Source organism: Scyliorhinus canicula, chromosome 15 (assembly GCF_902713615.1).
Source record: "Scyliorhinus canicula chromosome 15, sScyCan1.1, whole genome shotgun sequence".
Classification (NCBI taxonomy): domain Eukaryota; kingdom Metazoa; phylum Chordata; class Chondrichthyes; order Carcharhiniformes; family Scyliorhinidae; genus Scyliorhinus; species Scyliorhinus canicula.
The window spans coordinates 99,744,333-99,768,290 of record NC_052160.1 but is presented as its reverse complement, the minus strand read 5'-3'; the positions used below and the strand labels follow the sequence as shown (position 1 = coordinate 99,768,290).

At 48.3% G+C, this 23,958-nt stretch overlaps 1 protein-coding gene across 1 annotated transcript in view; it reads right to left on the bottom strand.

The window, feature by feature from the left end:
- The window catches only part of LOC119979031 (tetraspanin-18-like), a 147,498-nt gene extending 124,805 nt beyond the window's left edge, over positions 1-22,693 (bottom strand). Inside the window, exon 1 of the mRNA XM_038821003.1 lies at positions 22,532-22,693. The gene's annotated coding sequence lies outside the window, so the exon portion shown is untranslated. The remainder of the gene's footprint in view (positions 1-22,531) is intronic.
- Between the last annotated feature and the right edge of the window lie 1,265 nt (positions 22,694-23,958).

Below are 23,958 nucleotides of genomic sequence, written 5' to 3'. Positions count from 1 at the left end.
GATCTGGGGGACCCTATATTGTCGGTGCCAGTCCGCGGTGTGGGTCGGCCATGTCGCGCGGGTCCGCCGTCACAGGCCGCTGTCACGCGCATGGGTGGACCCCCAGCCAGAAGGGCAGGGCCTCGTATCGGCAGCCAGAGCTGTGAGGAGCACTGCGGGGCCCTGCTAGCCCCCTGCAAAATGGGAAATCATTCTGGACTTTCTCCAGGAAAGTCCAGAGTGATTTGCGCCCGTTTTCTCGCAGGCATGGGGACATAGCCCCAGAGAATTCCGCCTCTGATTTGCATCCTGTTAATGGGATGGGGATGAAGGTTCAACCAGAACCGTGCACCCACTCCCAAATGTCCACGACGCCAGCGGAAAAACATACTGCTTCAGAACACATCTGGAGCAAAGTGACATGCAGGAATCAGGACTCAACCGATCAACGTCAGGAGCTGTCTTCCGAGTTCAGGATGGAGGCTGCCAACAAGCCTGAACCACAGAACACAACAGCAGTGGGTGGGGGTGGGGGAGGAGTGGGGGGGGTTGTGGGGGGTACATGGACCTTCCACACTCGGTATCCTAGAGTGGGATCTATCTTCCAGGCTCAGAATGTTCCTGGAGATCCATCTTCTTTCTTCAATGGTGGGTGGGAGATGCCGGGCATCTTTTCAATGTGGGGCCGGAATATGATGGTGGGACACACGCCATTCGGCCTTCCCCATCACAGAATATGGTGCAAATCCCCACTGGGTAGATAATTCATGTGGTCAGTGTTGGAAGATATGGGATTCCCGCCAACCTCCGCAGTGGGAAACACTCCATGTTGCTATCCCTGCCAGATGGGAGAATTCCATCCAATCTCTTATTTACGGGCAAATGGGTGCTAAAATTAGGTTTGTCACTCTCTCTAACACTGCGTGCTTTCAGTCACAGTAGCAGAAGGACCACTGCATTTGGTCCCAGCCGTGAAAAGGGCTCTTGCACCCACATTTTATCTTCCCAGCAGGCCCTGCTGTCTTCACATTAAAGCCTGTTAATGTGCACATGAACAGGTAGACAAGGAGGCTCAGATTGACATTTCATCCATAAGGCATCATCTCTGGCAATGCGGCACTCCTACAATAGCGCACAGGGACATCAGTCCAGTTGTGCATTTCATATTCTCACACATACTCTTTTCCCCTTTGGAGAATAATGGGTACATGTTGAAAGGATCAGCTGGTTGACAATCAACTGGTGAACCATGTCATGAATGCTCCTTCCATAGCCAACAAGACTTGGAGTCTTGGACTCGAACCCTGATCGAGGCAGAGGTAACACCTACTGAGTCACGAGACTTCCTTCAATCATGGGTTGGCACAGATCTCAAATCACACATCCCCTCAAACAATAAAAACTGCCATTTACCAGCACTTTTAATTTAGAAAAACACTGCAACTCATTGCATAGAGCAGAGAAGTAACCTTTGCGGAAAGATTGAGAGAAGCGGCTTAAAGCTTTGCTGAAGAGAGGGTTGTGAGAAGGTTTTGAACGGTGAGAAGCTGCAGGTAGATAGCCAGGATTCTCCTTTCTGGGGACTAAGTCCCCACACTAGCGGGAAAACCGCCGCCAACCACTCCGGTGTCAACAGCCCCTGAAAGTGCGGACTTCTCTACAGTTCCGGGGGCTCGGTGGACGCCGGAGGGGTTGGCGTCGTGCCAGCCAGTGGCGAAGGGACTGCGCGGGTTTGCGCATGCGCCAAAGGGCCAGCGTGATCTCGCACATCTGCGGAACCGCCAGCGTGGCTCCGCGCATGCGCGGACCGGACGGCGTATGCGCAGGAGGTCGTCTTCTCCACGCCAGCCATGGCGGAGCCTGACAGGGGTACTGTCCTGGGCACTTTACCGTCTGCTCCTGGTGGCGATGGGTTTGCAATCTGGGGTGAGGTTTGCAAACAGGGAAGGTGGGTCAACCTTAAGGGTCGTGAGGCCGCATGCGGTGAGGGATGGTAGAGGTCCGCCAAATTTTAGAGTTAGGCTTTGGAGGTTGCACTGGAAGTCCAGGCCGAGTAACAGGGCAGTGCAGAGATTGGGGGGATGTAGAGTCGGAAGTTGTTGAATTCTACGTCCTGGACGGTGAGGGTGACGATGCAGTACCCCCCCGGATTTCCACGGAATGGGATCCGGAGGCCAGGGAGATTCTCTGGGTAACGGGGTGTACTGCAAGGGGTGCGCCTTACTGTGGAGGGGTGGATGAAGCTTTCCGTGCTCCCGTAGTCAAGAAGGCAGGATGTCTTGTGCCCATCAACCTTTACCGTCGTCGTCGCGGGTGTGAGGTTATGCGGCCAGGACTGGTCGAGCGTGATGGAGGTGAGTTGCGGTTGGTGTTGGTAGGCCCCGGGCTGGTCGGCAGGTGATGAACGGCCCGATGAAGTCCCCAACGAGCAGGGGTCCTGAGGCGCCGTCCAAGATGGCGCCAAAGATGGCGGCACCACGGGCTGCACGTGGTCTGCTGGGAGGAAGATGGCGGCACCATAGGCTGCACGTGGTCTGCTGGGAGGAAGGTGGCGGCGCCCATGGGCTGCACGTGGTCTGCGGAGACGAAAATGGTGGTGCCCAAGGGACGCACGTGGGGGGTGCAGGAACAATGGGCCTGGGTGCAGCAGCAATCGACTGGGCCTGCCATACGGCAGCGAAATGTCCCTTCTTTCCACAGGCCTTGCAGGTTGTGTTCCGCGCCGGGCAGCGTTGTCGGGGGTGCTTTGTCTGCCCTCAGAAATAGCACTTGGGCCCCCGGGGTTGGCTGACTGCCACATGGCGCAGGCTTGGGGTTGGCTGAGGGCAGCCGCTGGTGGGGCCCACGATGTCCATGAGGGCGCTGTGCAGTCGGGGGTGTATGCCGTGCGGTCGGGGGTGTACGACTGTACGTTGTGGGAGGCTACCGTTAGTGAATTTGCGAGTTGCCTGATCACCAATAGGTCGAGCGTACCTTCTAATAGGCGCTGGCGGTTGTACACCGACTGCCTGCCCGTAATGAAAGCGTCTCTGATTAAGAGTTCTGTATGTTCCATGATCGAAACTGCCTGGCAATCGCAGTTCCTTGCCAGGATGTGCAGGGCACGCCAAAATCGTCTAATGATTCACCGGGGAGTTGTTGCCGCGTGGACAGGAGGTGCATGGCATAGAGTTTGTTGATCGGCCGGATGTAGTTCCCTTTCAGAAGCGCCATGGCCTCAGTATAGATGGGCGCATCCCGGATAAGGGGAAAAATATCAGAGCTCAACTGTATGTACAGGATCTGGAGTTTCTGTGCTTCTGAGGGTTGTTCTGTCGCTGATCCGATGTAGGCTTCAAAGCAAGCTAGCCAGTGGTCGAAGGCAGACGTGGCGCTGGCTGCTTGAGGGTGCAGCTGCAGGCGATCCGGCTTGATGCGTAGTTCCACCGCTGTAATATCTCTGCTTAATAAATTGATGCACTATCAATTACGACAAGCCGAGAGTAGAGAGTAATCGAGGCTTTATTAAGCAGAGATGAGTTGCCTCCTGCAGCTGCTACAAGAAATGGTAGCAGCTCGGTGTGCACACATATTTATACTCCGCCTACTGGGCGGAACCAGCAGGCAGGGATCTACCCCCCTACCTGTAGTACAGGAGTTTTACCGTATTACCTCTAATAGGGGCTGGTTTAGCACACTGCTAAATCGCTGGCTTTTAAAGCAGACCAAGGCAGGCCAGCAGCACGGTTCAATTCCCGTACCAGCCTCCCCGAACAGGCGCCAGAATGTGGCGACTAGGGGCTTTTCACAGTAACTTCATTTGAAGCCTACTTGTGACAATAAGCAGTTTTCATTTTCATTTTTCATTAGTACACGTATACAAACAGAGGTGACTGCCACAGAGGCGATGGAAGACATTATGCTTGGTGTAGTCAGACATGTTTAGTGCTGCCGACAAAGCATTGAATACATGAGAGAACAAAGTGCTTTTAGTGCAGTCACAGAGAATATCATTGGTGACTTTGACCAGGGTGATCTCAGTCCTGTGGGATAGGGTGGAAACAGAATTTAATCAAGTCAATGAGTTGTGAAAAAGCTGTGCACACATCTAGGAGACAATGGTACTTTTAAGGATCTTGAAGTAAAAGCACTGGTTAGTTTAGCTGTTGGAAGAGACAAACAGGCCATGGTTGGTCTTTTTAAGGAAGAATGTGACAATGGTGGTTTTACCTAAACAGAGGAATCCATGAATGATGTTAGTGAACATTGAGCTAGGGAAATAAGCTAAGGTGACACCTACCAAATAGGCCAAATTAACATCTCCCTATCACCATTATTACTGGAAGGTGCACATTTGGTCTTTTCAAGGATTGTATTCCCCAGAATCCTGCTATGACTTCAACAGATGATCAGCAGAAAGTTCAGAAAAACAGTGTGGTCAGCCAGTTCTTTGAGCTTTACACATACAAACAAACACTCTACTCGCAGGTAAGAGCTGGAATCCCTATTCTCAAATAGCCAGCACTTATCTTCCCTGCTCATGCATGAATAGTGGCCACTTGGTTAATATCTTTAACAGAATTTGATGTCCATGAAGCTTTAGCACACTGGGCTAAATCGCTGGCTTTGAAAGCAGACCCAGGCAGGCCAGCAGCACGGTTCAATTCCCATACCAACCTCCCCGAACAGGCGCCGGAATGTGGCGACTGGGGGATTTTCACAGTAACTTAATGTGAAGCCTACTTGTGACAATAAGCGATTTTCATTTCATTTCATATTCCATGAATTAATTCTTCAGAAGAAGGGAGAAAACTGGGGTGGAAATGTAGATCTCTACACATGTTGGTTGCGAAACTATTGTTGCCCCTCAAGTCTGCCCTACACATTAGATTTGTGTTCCTTGGTATATTTGCTTATCCTTAGCTGATATAGTTGCCATGGTGACAATTCCCATTGTTTTGGACTGTTACTACAATCATGCTTGAAACATACAAGAGAAGGGTAAAGGCACTCTCAAGGGACATGTTCATAACTTTCACTAGCAAACACTCAGAACACATTGGCGAAAGCTGCCACCATAGATTTCTTGTAACCTGCTCCTAATTCTGGTAGAATACATTATCAACATTGCAGGGTAATGTTTAGGCAATTACACAGATCTTAGTTCAATGCTTATGTAATCCGAATATTTCTGTAATCAAACAACTGTTATTCTTCCAAACTGCTTATTCTTCAGCTGTAGAACTGACTTTGTTAGGCCTGGGAACCGAGAGTAATTTTGGACCATCTTGATTGTGTCACACAAACTCCAGTGAACCAGATTACTGCAGTTCAGTTGGTGAACTTGTGTCATATATTCTCTGCAGACATTTTGATTTAAGTAAAACCTATTTTTTTTTTTTAATGAGGCAGTAAAATATGAGAAAAAAATAAAATTCTATTTATAACCGTCAAACGAAACCAACATCTGCTCAAATAAGAATTTACGTGCATGCAGCATCAACTACATCCTCAAGACATTACGCAAAGCACCTTACAGTTAATGAATTACTTCTGAAACATTGTCACTGTTGCTTTGCAGGTAAACTGGAACAGAATTTGACCATTAGCCTGTCAAACATATCCTACCTTTCAATTAGTTCATGGTTGACCTGCACCTCCACTGAAGTTGCTCTGTATCTCCTGATACTCCCAGCTGGCCAAAATGTATGGATATCCACTTGGAAAATTTCAATTGACTCAGCCTTCTGACACACAGGATTCCACTGCACTTCTGTAAGAAAATTCCTTCCCAATCTTGCACCAAAATATCATCGCTCTAATTTAAGTATACACGTACCCTTGTCTAGATTAAAACCCACAGCAGAAATTTGCAATTCTGATCAGATATCATCCTAAAATCAAGAGACTGCGTCCAAGCCAACGACAGTATTCGCAAAACTTGCAACACCCTCTACACCCTCTGAATGAAGAAATTTCTCCAGTACACAGTTCGCGATGTCTGACCCATTATCCTAAGATTATGCCCCTAGTTTTGCAGACTCTTCAATCAAACATCTACCTGTCAAACCCTCTACGAATGTTATACGTTTCAATGAGCTTACCCCACATTGAACTCTCTAAGAATGTTTCTCAGAATGAAACCCTCTAAGAATGTTATACATTTCAATGAGATTACCCCACATTGAACTCCATCTACCATAATCTACTTCACTTATCCTATATGTCCCTTTGTATCTTCCTGCTCTCACTTTGTGCCTCCTACATCAATATAACCTGCAAACATGGAGATACAACTTCTTATTGCTTAATGCATACAAGTCATTGATGTACATAGTGCAAGGTTGAGGCCCCAGTACAGGTCTCCAGGGATGTCACCAGTTACAGCTCACAATGCATTTCCATTATGCATACTCTCTACCTCCTACCTCTATCCAATAACTAATTAACATCACAAGGTTACCTTTGACGTGTGCTTTCACTTTTGCTAATAATCCCTTATATGGAATCTTAATGCCTTTTGGAAGCCCAAAAGTGCTTTCACTTTTGCTAATAATCTCTTGTATGGAATCTTAATTCCATTTGGAAGCCCATTTAGATAAATCCATTGGCACTTTCCTATCAACCATGTACTGATTATCACAAAAAAAAATCAACTAGATCAGCAAGACATGGCCAACCATCACAAATTCACAAGAGCATTGTCTGATTAGCTCATCCTTGGCCCAATACTCAGTCACTTTGGCTCCGATCTTATTTGGGAGACACACTGAGAACAGGGTGTTCCAAAATTGTGTGGGAGAACCAGAGATATATCAAGTGTGCCTGTCAGTGGTTGTTTATGGTAGACACTTCATTATCATTTATTTCCATGTTTCCCGTCCAATCAAGTGGCAGTGGGCAGGATGAGGACCCGCACGACACAATCCTAGCCAATATTAAAATGGACGATGCACAGATGCAATTTTGTGCGTTATAATTCAGGAGGAGAAAGGAGGAAGGTGTAGAGTGTGGATGAGATGTGCATAAGCTAATTCAATTATTGCTGGACATGCTGCTCGGAGCTGTGAGGAGCCAGAGAGAGTTCAGTTTCAGGGATAGATTGAGGAACTGTTCTCCTTTGGAGAAGAAAACAACAAGGGCTCCTACATCAGACTCCTATTTATTGATTACAGCTCTGCCTTCAACACCATAATCCCAGCCAAACTCATATCAAAGCTCCAAAACCTAGGACTTGGCTCCTCACTCTGCAATTGGATCCTCGACTTTCTGATCCACAGGCCACAATTAGTAAGACTAAACAACACCACCTCCACGATAGTCCTCAATAATCCTAAATACCAGGGCCTTGCAAGGCTGCGTACGTAGGCCTCTACTATACTCCCTGTACACACACGACTGCGTGGCAAAATTTGGTTCCAACTCCATCTACACGTTTGCTGACAACGCGACCATTGTGAGTCAGATCTCGAACAACGACAAGTCAGAATACAGGAGGGAGATAGAGAATCTAGTGGAGTGGTGCAACGACAACAAACTATCCCTCAATGCCAGCAAAACTAAAGAGCTGTCATTGACTTCAGGAAGCAAAGTACTGTACACACCCCGTCCAATCAAGTGGTAGCAGGCAGGATGAGGACCCACATGACACAATCCTATCCAATATTAAAATGGATGATGCACAAATACAACGGGGCCGAGGTGGAGATGGTTGACAGCTTCAAATTCCTAGGTGTGCAAATCACCAAAAATCTGTCCTGGTCCACCCACTTCAATGCTATGACTAAGAAAGCACAACAGCGCCTGTACTTCCTCAGGAAACTAAGGAAATTCGGCATGTCCACATTGACTATTACCAACTTTTACAGATGCACCATAGAAAGCATCCTATCTGGCTGCATCACAGCCTGGTATGGCAACTGCTCAGCCCAAGACCCCAAAAAACGAGAGTCGTGAATACAGCCCAGTCCATCACACAAACCTGCCTCCTATCCATTGACTCCATCTATACCTCCTGCTGCCTGGGGAAAGCGGGCAGCATAATCAAAGACTCCTCCCACCAGGCTTACTCACACTTCCAACTTCTTCCATCAGGCAGGAGATACAAAAGTCTGAGAACACGCACGAGCAGGTTCAAAAACAGCTTCTTCCCCACTGTTACCAGACTCCTAAATGACCCTCTTATGGACTGATCTAATTAATACTACACTCCTGTATGCTTCACCCGATGTCAGTGTCTGTGTATTTACATTATGTACCTTGTTGCCCTATTATGTATTTTATTTTTATTTTATTTTATTTTCATGGACTAAATGATCTGTTTGAGCTGCTCGCAGAAAAATGGAGTGGAAAGTTGTGCAGTTGACAAATATTCCTGGGTGATCAAGGGATGTCCTTATTCCCAAACCGATACAGTTGAAGAAAGAGTTGAAGAATCTTTGCACTGCAGGGAGCCAACCAGAACCATAAAGCCAAAGGCCAACTCATTTTGACTGGTCACATTGGAGACTTCGGCAAACAACCAATCAGTCAGCTGCCTTATACATTTGTGGGACCTTCAACTGCCTCCATCACAGACCTGAAAGGAACTTGAGGCAAAATTGTTGATGGCGGTGGTGTTAAATTTTGCAGCCACTGGTGAAGCAGGTCACCATATCCAGCTGACATCAGTCTTCTTTCAACAACACTCAAAAGTCTGCCACAACTGTATGCACTTAATTGAGCCTCCAAAGAACTGGCATGTTCTGACTTATCTTCTGATAGGTTGGGAAAGTAGATTTACGTGGCCGATATAGTCAATGAGCTGCTACCCTCTCAGCTGCTCCATTCTCTGCTAATCCCCTCTCTGCCCCTCCTCACTGCCCCTCCCGTCCCTGCCCCTCCCCTCTCTGCCGCAGTGCTCTCTGCTGCTCCTCGCTCTGCCCCTCCCCTCACTACCCCTCCCTTTTCTGTCCTTTCCACTGCCCATACCCTCAGTCCCTCTCCTCACTGCCCTTTCATCCTCTGTTGCTCCTCCTTCTTCCCCTCCTCTGCCTGTCCCTCCTCCCTCCACTGCGCCTCCTATCTGCCCCTCCTCGCTCGGCTGCTTTGCTGCTGCCCTTTCTGCTGCTCCAGTTTCTCCTGTACAGATGTAACCAGCAAGCTATTGCTTTTTCTTGAAAAATATTTTTATTCAACATTTTCAACATTTCAAACACTGTTACATTTTTACACAGACAAAACAAAACGCATCGCACCACCTCCCCCCCCCCCCCCCCCACCCCCCCCCCCCCCCCCCCACCCCCACCGCGTCCCCATACCCATCCCCCATTGGGAGCAACCATGTCTCCCAAATACAAAATGAACAACCTCTGGTGGAAACCCTCATCTTTCCCTTCGAGAGTCTCTCTCTGGAATCCAAAAACTCCAGCAGGTCCCCCCGCCATACCGAGGCACTGAGGGGAGAAGTTGACCTCCACCCCAACAGGACCAGCCTTCGAAAGATCAATGAGGCGTAGGTCAAAACACCTGCCCCACTCCCATCTACAACTCCGGCAGGTCCGGCACCCCGAATATGACCTCTAGGGGACCCTCTGCAATTCCATGTGCAGAACCTCAGACATGGTGCTGAACAGCGACCCCCAATAGCTCCTCAACTTCAGGCAAGACCAGAACATCCCCTCTGTCATAATATGCATCCAGGTATATGATGGTGCACAGACAGGCAGTGATTAACACACAGGATGACCAATGAACACACAGAACACAGCAGCCAATCACCAGAGAGGACACGGCCACTATAAAGCCAGAGGGCACCAGTTTTCCCGCTCTCTCGGGATCCAGCCTCTGAGACAGTCAGAGCTCGTGAGCAGTAACTGGAACAAACACCATGTGGTAGTAAGATAGTCTGGTCAGGTTAGCCTCAGGTCTCCAGTCAAGTCAGCATAGTGTCAACCCACAGTTAAAGCACGTATTATAATTAAGTGTTCAATAAAATCCCCCCCCCCCCCCCCCCCCCCCCCCCCCACGACAGCACTTGCTTCAAAGCAAGGAGGGTGGTGTCACCGGAAACTCAGAAAAGGTCTTCCTTGCGAAATTCCGCACCTGCATATACCTGAAGCCCTCCTCATGCTGCAGCCCATACCTCACCCCCAACTCCTCTAAACTTGCAAATCTCCCCTCCAGAAACTGATCCTCATCTCGTTCACCCCCATTTGCTCCCATCCTTCAAAACTTTGCATACATGCTCCCCAGCTCAAACCCATGATTCCCTCTTCACGGCATCATCCTCAACCCTGACTTCAACTGAAAGTGCTGTCAGAATTGCCCCCAAATCCTCAGCGTGGCTATCACTACTGGATTCCCAGAATACTTCTCTGGGGCTAGTGGCGTCGTTGCCAGAATCCGCAACTCCAACCCCTTACATAACCCTGCTTCCATCCGCATCCACAGGTCCCTCGACTCCTTCCTCCAGCTTCGTACTTCCTCCGCATTCACCGCCCAGTAATAGTGCAACAGATTCGGAAGAGCCAGGTCCCCCACTGTCGCCCCCTATGGAGCACAGCCTTCCTTATCCTCGCCACCTTCCCTGCCCACACAAACAACCAGACCAGCCTATCCAACCTCCCGGAAAAATGCCTTGGGCTAAAAGACCGGTAGACACTGGAGTAGAAACATAAACCGTGGCAAAATGTTCATCTTGACTTCGTCCACCCGGGCCGCCAATGACAACGGGAGGCTATCCCACCCTCCCAGATCCTCCTTCACCTTCCCTTCGAAGCTCGTGAAATCCAGCAGCAATATTGCTGGCACTGTTGGTGATCATCTTTCAATTTATCTGAAGTCCCAACTAAAGCAGCAGCACCCAAACTGCTCTGATAGAGCTAACCAATGTGTGAATGAAACCTCACATGTGTAGAAAGTCAACTCTTTGCAAAAGTACTATGAACAAGCCCTTTCCCATTGTAAAAGCAGCTGTGGGCACTGAGCATGGGGTGCCATATTACCCAGAGATTAATAAACCCTTTCACTTTCCTTCAGCTGGCAAGTTCAGAAAATGGGGGAAACCCCCCCCCCCCCCCCCCCCCTTGCACAGCAAATCCGAAAATCAGTGTTAACGTTGCCCTAATTGAGTGATTAGAATATGTTAATTCACCCAAAGATGTTGCCTGCACAGGGCCTAATGCACTGAATTGAAACCAGCAAGTGTCAGCTTTCTGCTACATGGCCGCTGTGAATCACGTGGGTGGTTTTACTATGTTGAAGGCACTAAATAAATGCAAGTTTTTGTTTTTGTAATGGCGGAGGACCTCAAAATCAGAGGCTGTGTGGCTGAATTCAACCTCCACAGTGCCTAATCAATCATATAAATCAGTTCTCAAGATCGTGGCCAAATATCGTTTTTCATGGGTACCTACTTGTGCAAGCGTAAACATTTAGAAATAACCTCAGATCTAAATGTCTGGCAGGAATTGGTGGGAAATCCAAATCTTTGATTCAGCTCAACAACGTTCTTTGCAAACACATTTGCAATGTTGCTACACACAGTGATCAGAACAGATCCCAGCTCTCCCTTAGTTCCACCCCTCTGCTCACATAACAGTTGAAATTTGTACGAATAACTGAGGTAGCACAACATCCGTTACTGGGCAATAATTGGCCCGATCCTAGAGCTGAAGAATATGAGGTTAAACAACAACATCTAATTGATCACTGATCTTAATCCCATGTACTGAGTTAATGGTTGTGCATTTGCGCAAGTATTGTGCCCTAATTATATTTTTCTTGCTTTCAAAGCTAGGAAGGGACATATTAAAAGAAGTTTGTAATGAGAAATAATTTTCTTGATGAGTGTGTTCTGGATGTTTGCCAATGAACATTATGAACACTTCCCTCGAGAATGTTTTTACTCTCCCCTAAGAGTTTCCAAAGCATATACATTTCTCATCACAAGACTGGAAGATCTGGCATCCACTTCGACATCTGTAACTATTTTAGAATTGCATACAAAACAGTCTGACAGGAAATAGTTTTGAAATGATATGGCAGGAGACGCACATTTTAGCACCAAATTGCATACTTTGCTAAATTGCTCCTTGTAGCGGGGGCCTTTCAGTGTGGGTATCCACAGAAAAGAATCCGATGTTGGCACTTCGGAGAATAGTCCAGTGAGGGTCATAGCATCACGTGCCCATTGCCACCCCTCTTGCCCACGCAGTTTCCCGACACCCCCACCGCCCTGTGTCCAGGTGGGGCAATATATTTGCAGTGTTTTGCTACTGCCATGTCAACATCTACATCTGCATGAGCAATCTGCCTTTTCCTTCATGCATTCGAACAGACTTCTTAAACAAGTATCCTGAGCTAAAAAACAAACATCAACTCTCTCACAACTCAGAAGCATTTAATTTTCTTTTCATTTTTCTTTTATTCTGTCCTGAGATGTGAATGTCACTGGTCGGGATGTAATTTTTTGCCATCTGCAATTAACCTTCAGAAGGTGGTGGTGAGCTGTCTTCTTCAACCGCTGCAGTCCATGTGGTGTGGGTACACCCACGGTGCTGTTAGGAAGTGAGCTCCAGGGTACGTAGTTCCAAGTCAGGATGGTGTGTGGCTTGTGGGGTACTTGCTGTGGTGGTGTTCTCATGCATCTGCTACCTTTGTCCTTCAAGTTGGTAGAGGGCACAGGTTTGGAAGGTGGTACCGAAGGAGGCTTGGTGAGTTGCTGCAGTGCATCTTGTAGATTGTACACACTACTGTCACTATGGTGGTGGAGGGACTGAATGTTTGTGGAAGGGTGCCAATCAAGCGGGCTGCATTGACCTAGATGGTGTGGAGCTTCTTGAATGTTGTTGGAGCTGCACTCATCCAGGCAAGTGGAGAGTATTCCATTATACTCCTCACTTGTGCCTTGTAGATGGTGGGCAGGCTTTGGAAAGTCAGGAAGTGATACTTGTGAAAACATTAAGTATGACCAGAGCAATTCTTCTCTGTATAATTCCCAGTCCTGACCTGCTATTGTAGCCTCAGTGTTTATATAGCTAGTTCAGTTACTCATGAAACATGTTTGTCTAATCTTACCCCCGATCCAGGTGCTCAATCTACTGACGATGAGTATATCACACTTTCAGAACAGTTACTCATAGACCGTGATTCTCTGGCCTTGTTGCGCTTAAGCAAGAGCGCAATGAGGCTGGTGAATAACGAGAGAGGCCAAAAATGAAAACGGCATCAGCAACCAAACAGTTTACTGTGCAACTGGCCTACTCCCGTAGGTGAAATCAGGATCTCGCCATAGCATGGCGAGAAGCCAATAATCACTACTAAAGCCCTATTTCCATACAATCAACGTGAGCTACCCCATATCCCCAACAGCATCCCATGATTCAGCGGCTTCCCCACCAAGGGGTCATGCTGGCGCCGATTAGTACTCCTTTTGAAAAACATGAACCTGGCAGAAGGGGTTCTGTGGGAAGCCGATGAGGTGAGTGGCCATTTTCACTCCCAGGCAAAGAGCCCTGGGGCACTGGGCTTGCTGCCCCAATGCGCGACGGGGTGGTGGGGGAGGCACCCTCAGGTGGGGGGGGGACCCTCGGCTGGGGTGGGCCGCTTTTGGAAATGGGGGTCTGCTGGGGGGGGGGGGGGGGGGCAGTCACGCGCGGCTCTGTCATGCCAACCCCTGGATCGTGTGTACCGTTCCAGGGCAAACCTTTGTCCCTGCCTGTCTGCACCACCGATCATCCATAACCCCCACCGACTGTTGAGGTCTCTGGCCGTACAGCTGAAGGCTATTGCTCAATTGGCAATCATAGTTAAATGAACACTTCAAACATCCCAAGTGGATTCCCGTGGGTAGACGGGCCATATAGCATATAGGGGTATTTGTCCAGCATCGCAATCAAACCATGATGCCTGAACACTGCAGGAGACAACACAACACACGCAACAACTGAGATCCCAACACCCAGGGGATGAGGCCCAGCACCAGGGACTCCACGGCCTGAGGGTGGGTGAGTGCAACGGGGAGGGGACCAGCGCCCGATCCAGGTAACATTACGTGCGGGTGTCAGGGGTACAGGATCTAGGGTCCATTGAGGGGGGGCCAGCTGCAGCCGGGAGTGCGCGGGCTGGGTGTGACGGAGGGGATAGATCAATGGGGGAATGGAGAGTCCCAGGGTCAGAACCACTCCTGTTTGTCACTCGAACATCCCCTCCCAATTCCTCACAAGATATTGGATGCTATGGACAGTATTTTAGACCCCGCAGAACAGGCCCTAATGGTGCTGCTGGTAGGCTGGGCAGCCAGGCCCCGGAGACGGCGGCAGCAGCAGTGAGTACAGATGCTCGAGGTGGCGGCCCATGTACTGGACCCTGCCCTACACCCTGAGGACCCGGCCAGCCATCAAGCCACGGTGAGACCCAGCTGCTTACCACGTCACGTGGCCTTTGGTGCTCCTGGCAGGCGTCCCTCTGGGGCCGGAGGGCTCGGTGCACTTGTCAGCGGCACGTGAACAGCCATGCCGCCCTATCCCGTGTGCTGACTGTGAGAAGTGCCCTCATCAGAGGGGCGGAACCCGGGGGAGCTGGTGGCCACCATCGCCACTCCATGGGACGGGTCTGGTTTGGCACCCAGTGCCCCCTCCTCCCAGTCAGTGCCCATAGGGCCCTGGGGTTCACCTCGGGACAGAGGGGCAGTTGGATTAAGCCCTGGTTGCCCTGCCCCATCTGGCTCTGCCAGCCATGGCAGCTCCCCAACGTCCGCATCATCATGTTGACACCCTGTGCGATGCTCCTCAGTGACTGGGCCATGCTCTGCAGCACCTCGGCAATGTTCACCTGCAACTGGGACAAGCTCCGCAGCGCCTTGACCATTCCCATCTGAGAGCAGGAATGTCCTGCAGAACCTCATCAAGGTCAGCCTGGTACTGCATCACGTCTCCCAGTGAGTTGGACATTCTACCGAGACCCTCAGCCTTGGCCGTCATCAACTGTGCCACGCCTTGGACACCTTCACTAATGGTGCTGACGTCATGCACCAGGCTCTCCACTACGGTCACTACCCTAGCAGTGTTGGCTTCGGTGCCATGCATTACCGGTGACATCTTCTGTGCCCGTAGCCTCTGGGACTCCTTCAAACAGCTGTGGACCTGTTGGAGTGTCACTGACATCTCCCTCTGAATGTCCCGGCTGCTCCCTAATGTCTCCATCAGCTCTGGAATAGCCTGGTCCACAGGCTGAGCATCTGACTGTAACCCAGCTGTGTCCTGGGATCCAGCAGACCTCTGACTGCTGTCTGGCTGGGGGTTCCTGCCTCCACCTGATGTGAATCAGCACCTGTGTGGTGCTCACCAGATTATGCCCCAGAAGCCTGTCCAATAACGTTTCCCACCGCGGTGTGTGTCTCTGCGCTGGTGGAGGGTGGGGATGGCAGATGCAACGCGTCGATTGTAGCATCTTTGGAGTTCTCTTTAAGGCAATCTCATGCAAGTTAGGGGATGGGAACACCCCAGTTGGGCTGGCGCTGTCGGCTGTATGACCTGCGGGAGAGTGGACATGAGGTCAGTGGGAGGGATGGGCCGGCGCTGTCAGCTGTATGACCTGCGGGAGAGTGGACATGTGGTCAGTGGAGGGACGGGCCAGTCTGTATGGTATTAACAACTCATATTTGATAGGTCCTCCCGGTGGGGTCCACTGGATCCTCACCTCTGCAGCGTGCACCAACATCCTGGTGGGCACTCTGCCCTCGGCCTCTCCCGTCACCTCCAGCGCCCATTCCTCAAAGGTGATGTGGATTTTTATGTCCAACATCCCTCCACCAGTCTGGGCACTCCATTAGCGATTGTGGAAGAGAAAGGGCACTGTAAGCCACACGTGTGGTACACAGTGGTGGGAGGGGTGGGGAAGGAAAGGCTCAGGGGGGGGCATTCAAGAGAGGGGGGGATGACGGGAGGGGGATAGGTGAAGGGAGAGTTGGGGGACACATGAAGAGTTGGAGGGGGATGCTTGACTGGGGCGGAAAGGTGGCGGAGCGGGCGGGGGTGGTGGTGTCGGCTCACACGTGCTGCCAGGTGTAGATCTTTCACCTTCTTGCAGTACTGGAGGCCAGTCCTCTTGGTCACACTGTCCGAGCTGACGGCCGCTGCCACTTCATCTCAGGTGGCACTGGCTGCCCTGTGGCTCACCCTCTGGGACACTCGGGGGAACAGGACATCCCTCCTGGCCTCAGCCGCACCTTGGAGCCACTCCAGGTCCATGTCTCCAAACCTTGTGGCCAGGTTTCCTGATGCCATGGCTTCAAGCTTCATTAAGTAGACCAATTTACGTTGTATTGCATTGCTGGGCTTGCCAGGCCGAGCGCCTGGAAGCTCGCGGCGATTCCCGTTCGCTACTGCACTTAGAAATCTTTTTGTAGAATTGCACATAAAATGTAATGCACCTTTTAACATGAAAATAGTCTCAAGGTGCTTTGCAGTTAGTCATGAGGAAATTTTTTTTTTTATACACAATTTTATTGAGGTAGTTTTTGGCTTTATAAACAGTTACAGACATCATCAGAAAGAAAGCAAAAAAGGCAAAAATGTGCAAACATCCACATACTTTCAATAGTCATGAGGAAAATTAATACCCAAGCAGAAAGAGACGGCTTAAGAGTGATGGCTGCAAACCTGGGTGAGGAAATTCTACTGGAGTTCTTGCATGAATGGTTAATTCTGCATCTATTGAAGCAGGATTTTGGTGGCCAAGACTGTCACACCTAGAGTATGGAGTTATGCAGTGTATGCAGATAGGTAGGAGCGGGACTAAGCTTGGTGAATACATTTCAAAAGCCAAGATGCCTCTTCGGAATGGTAATGTATCCCTTTAGATATGCACCCAGGACAGCTTTGGAAGAGGTAAGGCACCCTTTTGAGAGAGGTAAGGATTGTTAAAACTGAACATGATTGTGCACATACAAGCACATTGGAACTGTTAAGCTGGAAAAAACTGTCAAACAATAGTACAGCTGTCAATGAACTTTCAAAGTTGTCAAAGCTGTCAAGGAACTGTCAAAGGGTACTAAATGAGCTGGTATGAAGACGGTAAGGTCTACAATAGACCTTGGGGATGTGGGAAGCATGGGGGTTTGAGGGACCATGGGGGTGGGTTGAGATGCTCAGCTTGACATATGAGTGTGAGGAGCCACGGGGTAGGTGGATGAGCATTCTTGGTATGGAGGCATGAGGGGCTATGTGGGTGGGTAGAGGGACATAGATTGACACAGTGGATATGAGGGGCTGGGGGGGGGGGTAGTTGATGGGCATGATTTGGTGACATAGGTTGGCATGGATGGAGCAAAGAGATCATTTGGGGGCTGAGTAATATTTTATCCCTTTTTTATTATTTATTTCAACACAGCACTGGAGTACAGAACACAGAACACAGAACAGTACAGCACAGAACAGGCCCTTCGGCCCTCGATGTTGTGCCGAGCCCCATGATCACCCTACTCATACCCACGTATCCACCCTATACCCGTAATCCAATAACCCCCCCCCCCCCTTAACCTTACTTTTTAGGACACTACGGGCAATTTAGCCTGGCCAATCCACCTAACCCGCACATCTTTGGACTGTGGGAGGAAACCGGAGCACCCGGAGGAAACCCACGCACACACGGGGAGGACGTGCAGACTCCGCACAGACAGTGACCCAGCCGGGAACCGAACCTGGGACCCTGGAGCTGTGAAGCATTTATGCTAACCACCATGCTACCGTGCTGCCCCAGAGACAGGGGTTCCATCCAGCCGTACCTCTGCATCAGCAGAACCCTCATTTATTCTGGGATCCTGACTTCCAATCCAGTAAGCACTGCCCCCCCCCCCCCCCCCCCCCCCCACCCTGTCCCCACCAACCCAATTTCCACACCAGAGCACAAATTCCACCATGGTTTGAGTCAGTTTTAACAGTCAGGATTTGTAGAGACTGGAATTCTTCCATCTCTGTGCACCTCACCCTGAAGCGCAAACCTGGGGCACTGGTGCTTGGGATAGGGGTAATAGAGCTGGAGGAGATTGCAGAGAAATAAATGGGGGAGAAACCATGGAGCAAGTTAAAGAATTGAATGAGTAATAGGGAAGGCAAATGGAATGTGCCTTCCATTTGGAATACTGTGAACAATATTGGTCCCCTTATCTAAGGAAAGATATAGTGGCATTGGAGGCAGTGCAGAGAAGCTCCACTCGGCTGTTCCCGAGTATGGAGGGACTTTCTTATGAGGAGAGGTTGAATAGGCCTATACCCATTGTAATTTAGAAGAATGAGAGGTGAACTTATTGAGACATGTCGGATTCTCAGTGGGGTTGACAGGCTAGAATCTGAGAGGTTGTTTCCCCTTGTGAGAGAGTCTAAGACCAGAGGGCATGATCTCAGAGAAATAGGTCAACCATTTAAGGCACAGATGAGGAGGAATCTCTTCTCTCAGAGCGCAGTGAATCTGTGGAATGCTTACCGCAGAGAGCTGTGGAGGCTGGGTGGTTAAGTATTTTCATGACTCAAATAGACAGATTTTTAATCAGTAAGGAAATCAAGGTTCATTGGGATAAGGTGGGAAAGTGGAGTTGAGGGTTATCATGTCAGTAATAATCTCATTGAATTGAAGAGCAGGCTCGATGGCCTGAGTGGTCTACTTCTGCTCCTATGTCTTATGAAGATTTCCCAGTCGGCAGTGGCGCGGTAGCACAGGGGCGGCACGGTAGCACAATGGTTCGCACTGTTGTTCCCCCGGGCCAGGGTCCCAGGTTCAATTCCCGGCTTGGGTCACTGTCTGTGTGGAGTCTGTATGTTCTCCATGTCTGCGTGGGTTTCCTCCGGGTGCTCCGATTTCCTCCCACAAGTCCCGAAAGACGTGCTGGTTAGGTGAATTGGACATTCTGAATTCTTCCTCTGTGTACCCGAACAGGCGCCGGAATGTGGCGACATGGGGATTTTCACAGTAACTTCATTGCAGTGGTAATGTCAGCCTACTTGACATTATTATTATCATTATTAAAGATTATTATTATTAACTGAATGTGCTGGTGGGTAAATGGATGTCAGGAAGGACTTGTGACAATGGCTGAGTGGAACATGCAGAAGAGTTTGTTGAATAGCCGAGGATTGGAGGCCAGTGCAGTGATTGTTGACGAGGTCAAGTTGGGAGGTGTTGGGGCGGCATGTGGTGCAGTGGATAGCACTGGGGCAGTGGCGCTGAGGACCCGGATTCGAATCCCGGCCCTGGGTCATTGTCCGTGTGGAGTTTGCACATTCGCCCCATGTCTGCGTGGGTTTCACCCCCACAACCCAAAGATGTGCTGATAAGGTGGATTGGCCACGCTAAATTGCCCCTTAATTGGAAAAGAAAAATAATTGGCTACTCTACTTTTTTTTTTAAAGTTGGGAGGTGACAAATGCATTTACAAGGATTTCAATGTCATGAAGTAGGAAGTTAATGGGCAATATTGCAAAGATAGAAGGATGTATATTAAAAAAGCAAAATTCTGCAGATGCTGGATATTTGCAATAAAAAAATGCTGGAAAAACGCGGCAGGTCTGGCAGCATCTGTGGAGAAAATTAAGCAGTTAAAGTTTTGAGTCTGTGTGACTCTTCTTCAGAGCTGAAGGGAGGGAGAAATGCAATGGATGTATATTATGTTGGAGATCATACAGATTTTCCAGCTCAGTTCTGACCAGAGAGGACTCCAAATTGTAAGCAGTGTAGTTCGGCCTGACTCAGCGGCCCAGAGTGGGTGAAACGAGTAGCAAGGAAGTAGAATTTGTGACTGGGAGCTCAAGATGATGAGTTCAATCTCCCTCATCCTGAGCTGAAGAAGATTTTAAGTCAACAAAGACTGTGCGTTGAGCGAGCAGCCTGACAGCGGATACTAGAGAGCGATAAGAGTTCAATCGCATAAGCATACAGTGAAAGTTGGCCCCATGCTTATGAATTCTATCACTGAGTTACTGAATGTAGATAAGGAGGAGGGGACATGATATGAAATATCCTGTTAAATCTGGATTTCTGCATTGTTTAATTTGACTGCAGAAGCAGGTTGAACATTTTGAAGAGGCTGTTACGTTCACCCCTCCCTTCTGCTTCTGGCAGTCAGCAGGCAATCCCGAACTAGTATATCATCCAAAATTAACAAAATATGGGTTGCTGACATCTAGTGGCTAAAGGAGAGTATTTATTGTTAATAAATCAAAAGAGGCAAAAATGGAAAAAAAGAACAATTGTTACAAATCTGAAATAAAAACAGAAAATGCTGGATCCAGGCCAAATTTTGCTGTAATAGGTCATCTGTCATTAGCTGGCCTTGTCCATGTACTCTTTAATTCCAAAAAAAAAATAAAAAATTTGACCACAAGTTGCAGAAAGTGAGTTGATAGTATCACAGTGCGGGAACCAGAGCATTTGAGAGCTGAGTGAACAGGACAACCAACAGTATATCTCCTTATACTATAAGATTTATGGGTTGGGAAATAAACAGTGCAAGGACTTAAGAGGGGGTAATTTTAATGTTAAATCAGGTACAGAGTAATAAACAAGGAGGGGGAAAGAGGAATTAGACTAAGAGGGGGAAGAAAGGGACATAAAGGAGGAATAAGATATAATTAAACTTTAAATTTGACATTTTTTTTTAAAAACTCACCCAAATAATTAAAAGGCTGAAGCAACAAGACTTGCAGTGGTCAGTTTTCAGTGCCAGAGTGTCTGATTGACAGTAATTAGCAATTATCACATCCTTAAAGTGGTACTTGCTCTACTGATCATAGGTCCTAAATATCTGCAGTGACTTTCGCTTGTATCTGTTGTGCAAATGCAACGACATTTGCAACATTTCAGGGAGAGGTGACAAATGTCATCTTCACAAAGCTAAGAGCAGAGTGACACAATTCGCCAGCCACCTTTGGATATGCACATTTAACTGTTCATAACCTAAAGTCGCTGTACCATTTACACACAAGTAATGAACATTCGGCTCAGCATTATTTTGAGAACAAATCTTGGCCCAGTAAATAGGTCAGTCAATACCTCAAAAAGAAGAGTTAATATTTCAGGTGGCACCCTGAACCAAAACTCATCTATCAACTTATTATTAATAGTTGTGGCACATACAGAGATGTTTGAGAGATGTGGGCTAGGTGTTGGATAGCAATGCACACAGGAAAATACAGAAGTTGAAGTGATTTTTCTTTAAGTGATTGATGAAAATAGGGAATAAGATAACAAAGCAAAAGGTAGGGGCAGGTGCTGCAGAGGGTCCCTTCTTCTTCTTAGGCAGTGTCTCCACCTTGGCCTCCACCTGGGCCTGCTGGGGGACATTTGAAATGGTTGACACATTCACGGATGCTTCTTCTCCAGTTTGGTTTGTTTCGAGCAAGAGATTCCCACCTATCAGTGGGGATGTTGTATTTTTCAGGGCGGCTTGGAGGACGTCCCTAAAGCATTTCTCTTCCCTCCTTGCGACACCTTGCCGTGATGAAGCTCAGAGTATAGAGCTTGTTTTGGATGTCTTGTGTCAGACATGCAGACAACATGGCCCACCCAATGTAGCTGACTAGTTATAACGAGTGGCTCTGGTTATAACTGGGATACTGGGGATGTTGACTTGGGAGAGGATCCTGATATTAGAGTGTCTTATACTACCAGTGAATTTGCATCATTGATGATGTTTCACCCAGGATTTATGGTGTCTGCTGTATGTTGTCTGTGTCATTAATGCAGGCAGGAGGGCAGGTAGCATTGCAGCTGCATAGAACATGAGCTTGGTGCCGGGTTTGAGGGGCATCAAAGACTCTTTCCCTAGGACAGCCATCTAGAGGGTATTGATATGGTGTCTGATGGAGCACTGCCAATGATGCCAGAGGGAATGGGGAATGAGCAGTAGCAGATCGTCGGAGTTCCAGAACATGTATGAAAGAAAAGAAAGAGCCTGCACAGACGTGATGGGTTGAATGGCCTCCTTTTGGCTGCAAGATTCGAGAATCCTATGTAGTTAGAGGAGATTGCAGAAGTAGGGAGTGGTGAGATCACGGAGTGATTGAAAGTGAGGATGAGGGCCTGGAGCACAGAAGCCAGCGTAACTTGACAAGGGTGGAGTGATGTAAGTATGGGTTACAGCAAATATAATTTCATTCTGGAACATCCTCAGTATCCAGTCCCTTTAACATCTGGTTCACAATTGGTCTCAGCCCTTGAAACCTTACTTCTTTCACCTCTGGGACCTTGGATTGAAACTGTAAACCTTTGGAGCTGAACACATCCAATCTATTGATGTAGAAAAGTAAAGTGACGGGAGTTGGAATTGTTCAGCGCATATAGAAACAGATTCAGACGAATTAGAGGTTTAGGTTGCGGTGTTCAAGTCAATCTTACAAAAACATCTGTACTGTGTTACCCTGACAAAATGAAATGTCTTGAGGAGATGTCTACGAGAAGTTATTGTTTGCTTTCACGTCTGCCTTGCGTGTTCAAGAGCTGTAAACTTCCCGTTCAGCCACAGCAACTAGTTTAAAATTAACAAACGCACGCAGTCAATCAACAGCTTGCAAGTGAGAATAACATAAGCAACACTCACCTTCACAGTTGGCCCTGTTAAACTCAGACCCCCGTAGTATGTCCGATTTCTTTTGGCACCTCACAATTTGTCTGTGTGTTCCTTCAGTGCTTGAGCTCGTCTGTGCCATAACTGACTACAGCAGCATCTGGGAAATGAGCAGTGCCATAAAATAGATTTGTTTGGCCTGCTCGCTGCTGGGATAGTGGGAAAGGCACGTGATACAGGAAATGATTCAGTGCAATTCTAACCTCAAAAAAATTACTGCACAGTCCAAATATTCCTTAGCTGTGATATTAGACCAGGCTCACTTTATAGAGCAGAATACATTACCCAGAGGATTCAGGGTCACAGTCCATTATTATTGCTGCCCTGACACCTCTTGACCCTGGGCTGTGATATAGGCTAGTACAACTGGGTGATATAAGACATACAATTTCCATATAAAATACATCGCAAGCTATTGAACTGAACGCAGTTTATCTTCATTCAACTGCAGTGTCAATTTTGAGATTATTACCTCGATCTCTCCCACCAAGAATAATGTGGATTGACAATTTGGATTACAGTAAGCCCTCACTTAAAAGTCATTGTTGCATGCCTGAAAATCACAACTTTAAGTGAAACAGCTTTAAGTGAAACATGGGTTCCCATTGGAATCAATGTTAAAGCCAGAGTTAGGTTCCTTCAGACATTTTCAGCCAGGGCAATGTAGCAGTTGGGCAGCACGGTAGCATTATGGATAGCACAATTGCTTCACAGCTCCAGGGTCCCAGGTTCGATTCCCGGCTTGGGTCACTGTCTGTGCGGAGTCTGCACATCCTGCCCGTGTGTGCGTGGGTTTCCTCCGGGTGCTCCGGTTTCCTCCCACAGTCCAAAGATGTGCAGGTTAGGTGGATTGGCCATGATAAAATTGCCCTTCGTGTCCAAAATTGCCCTTAGTGTTGGGTGGGGTTACTGGGTTATGGGGATAGAGTGGAGGTGTTGACCTTGGATAGGGTGCTCTTTCCAACAGCCGGTGCAGGCTCAATGGGCCGAATGGTCTCCTTCTGCACTGTAAATTCTATGAAATGCACTACCATACATGTGCAGTACAGTGCATTCATTACTAGCTGAAATAACATACAAAATAAAATACACTATTAAATATAAAATATATACAATACAGTATACAGAGAATGTAAATAAATGTAAAAATAATCACACTCAGCTGGTTTGGATTGACTGGGCTCCATTTATTGGTAGAAGTTGATCAGTGCAGGTAGCAGCTGAGATATGCCAAGACTTGGGATTGGCTTTCTTCAATATTGGCAAAGGCAGATATCGGGCAAGAAAGCGGCGTGAGGCCACCAACAGAAAGGGGAGCTTTTTCCGCCTTATCGTTTGGGACTTAATTTTTTTAAACTTGCAGACAGAGGTTCCACAACCTACCAATGCTCCCCACTGCC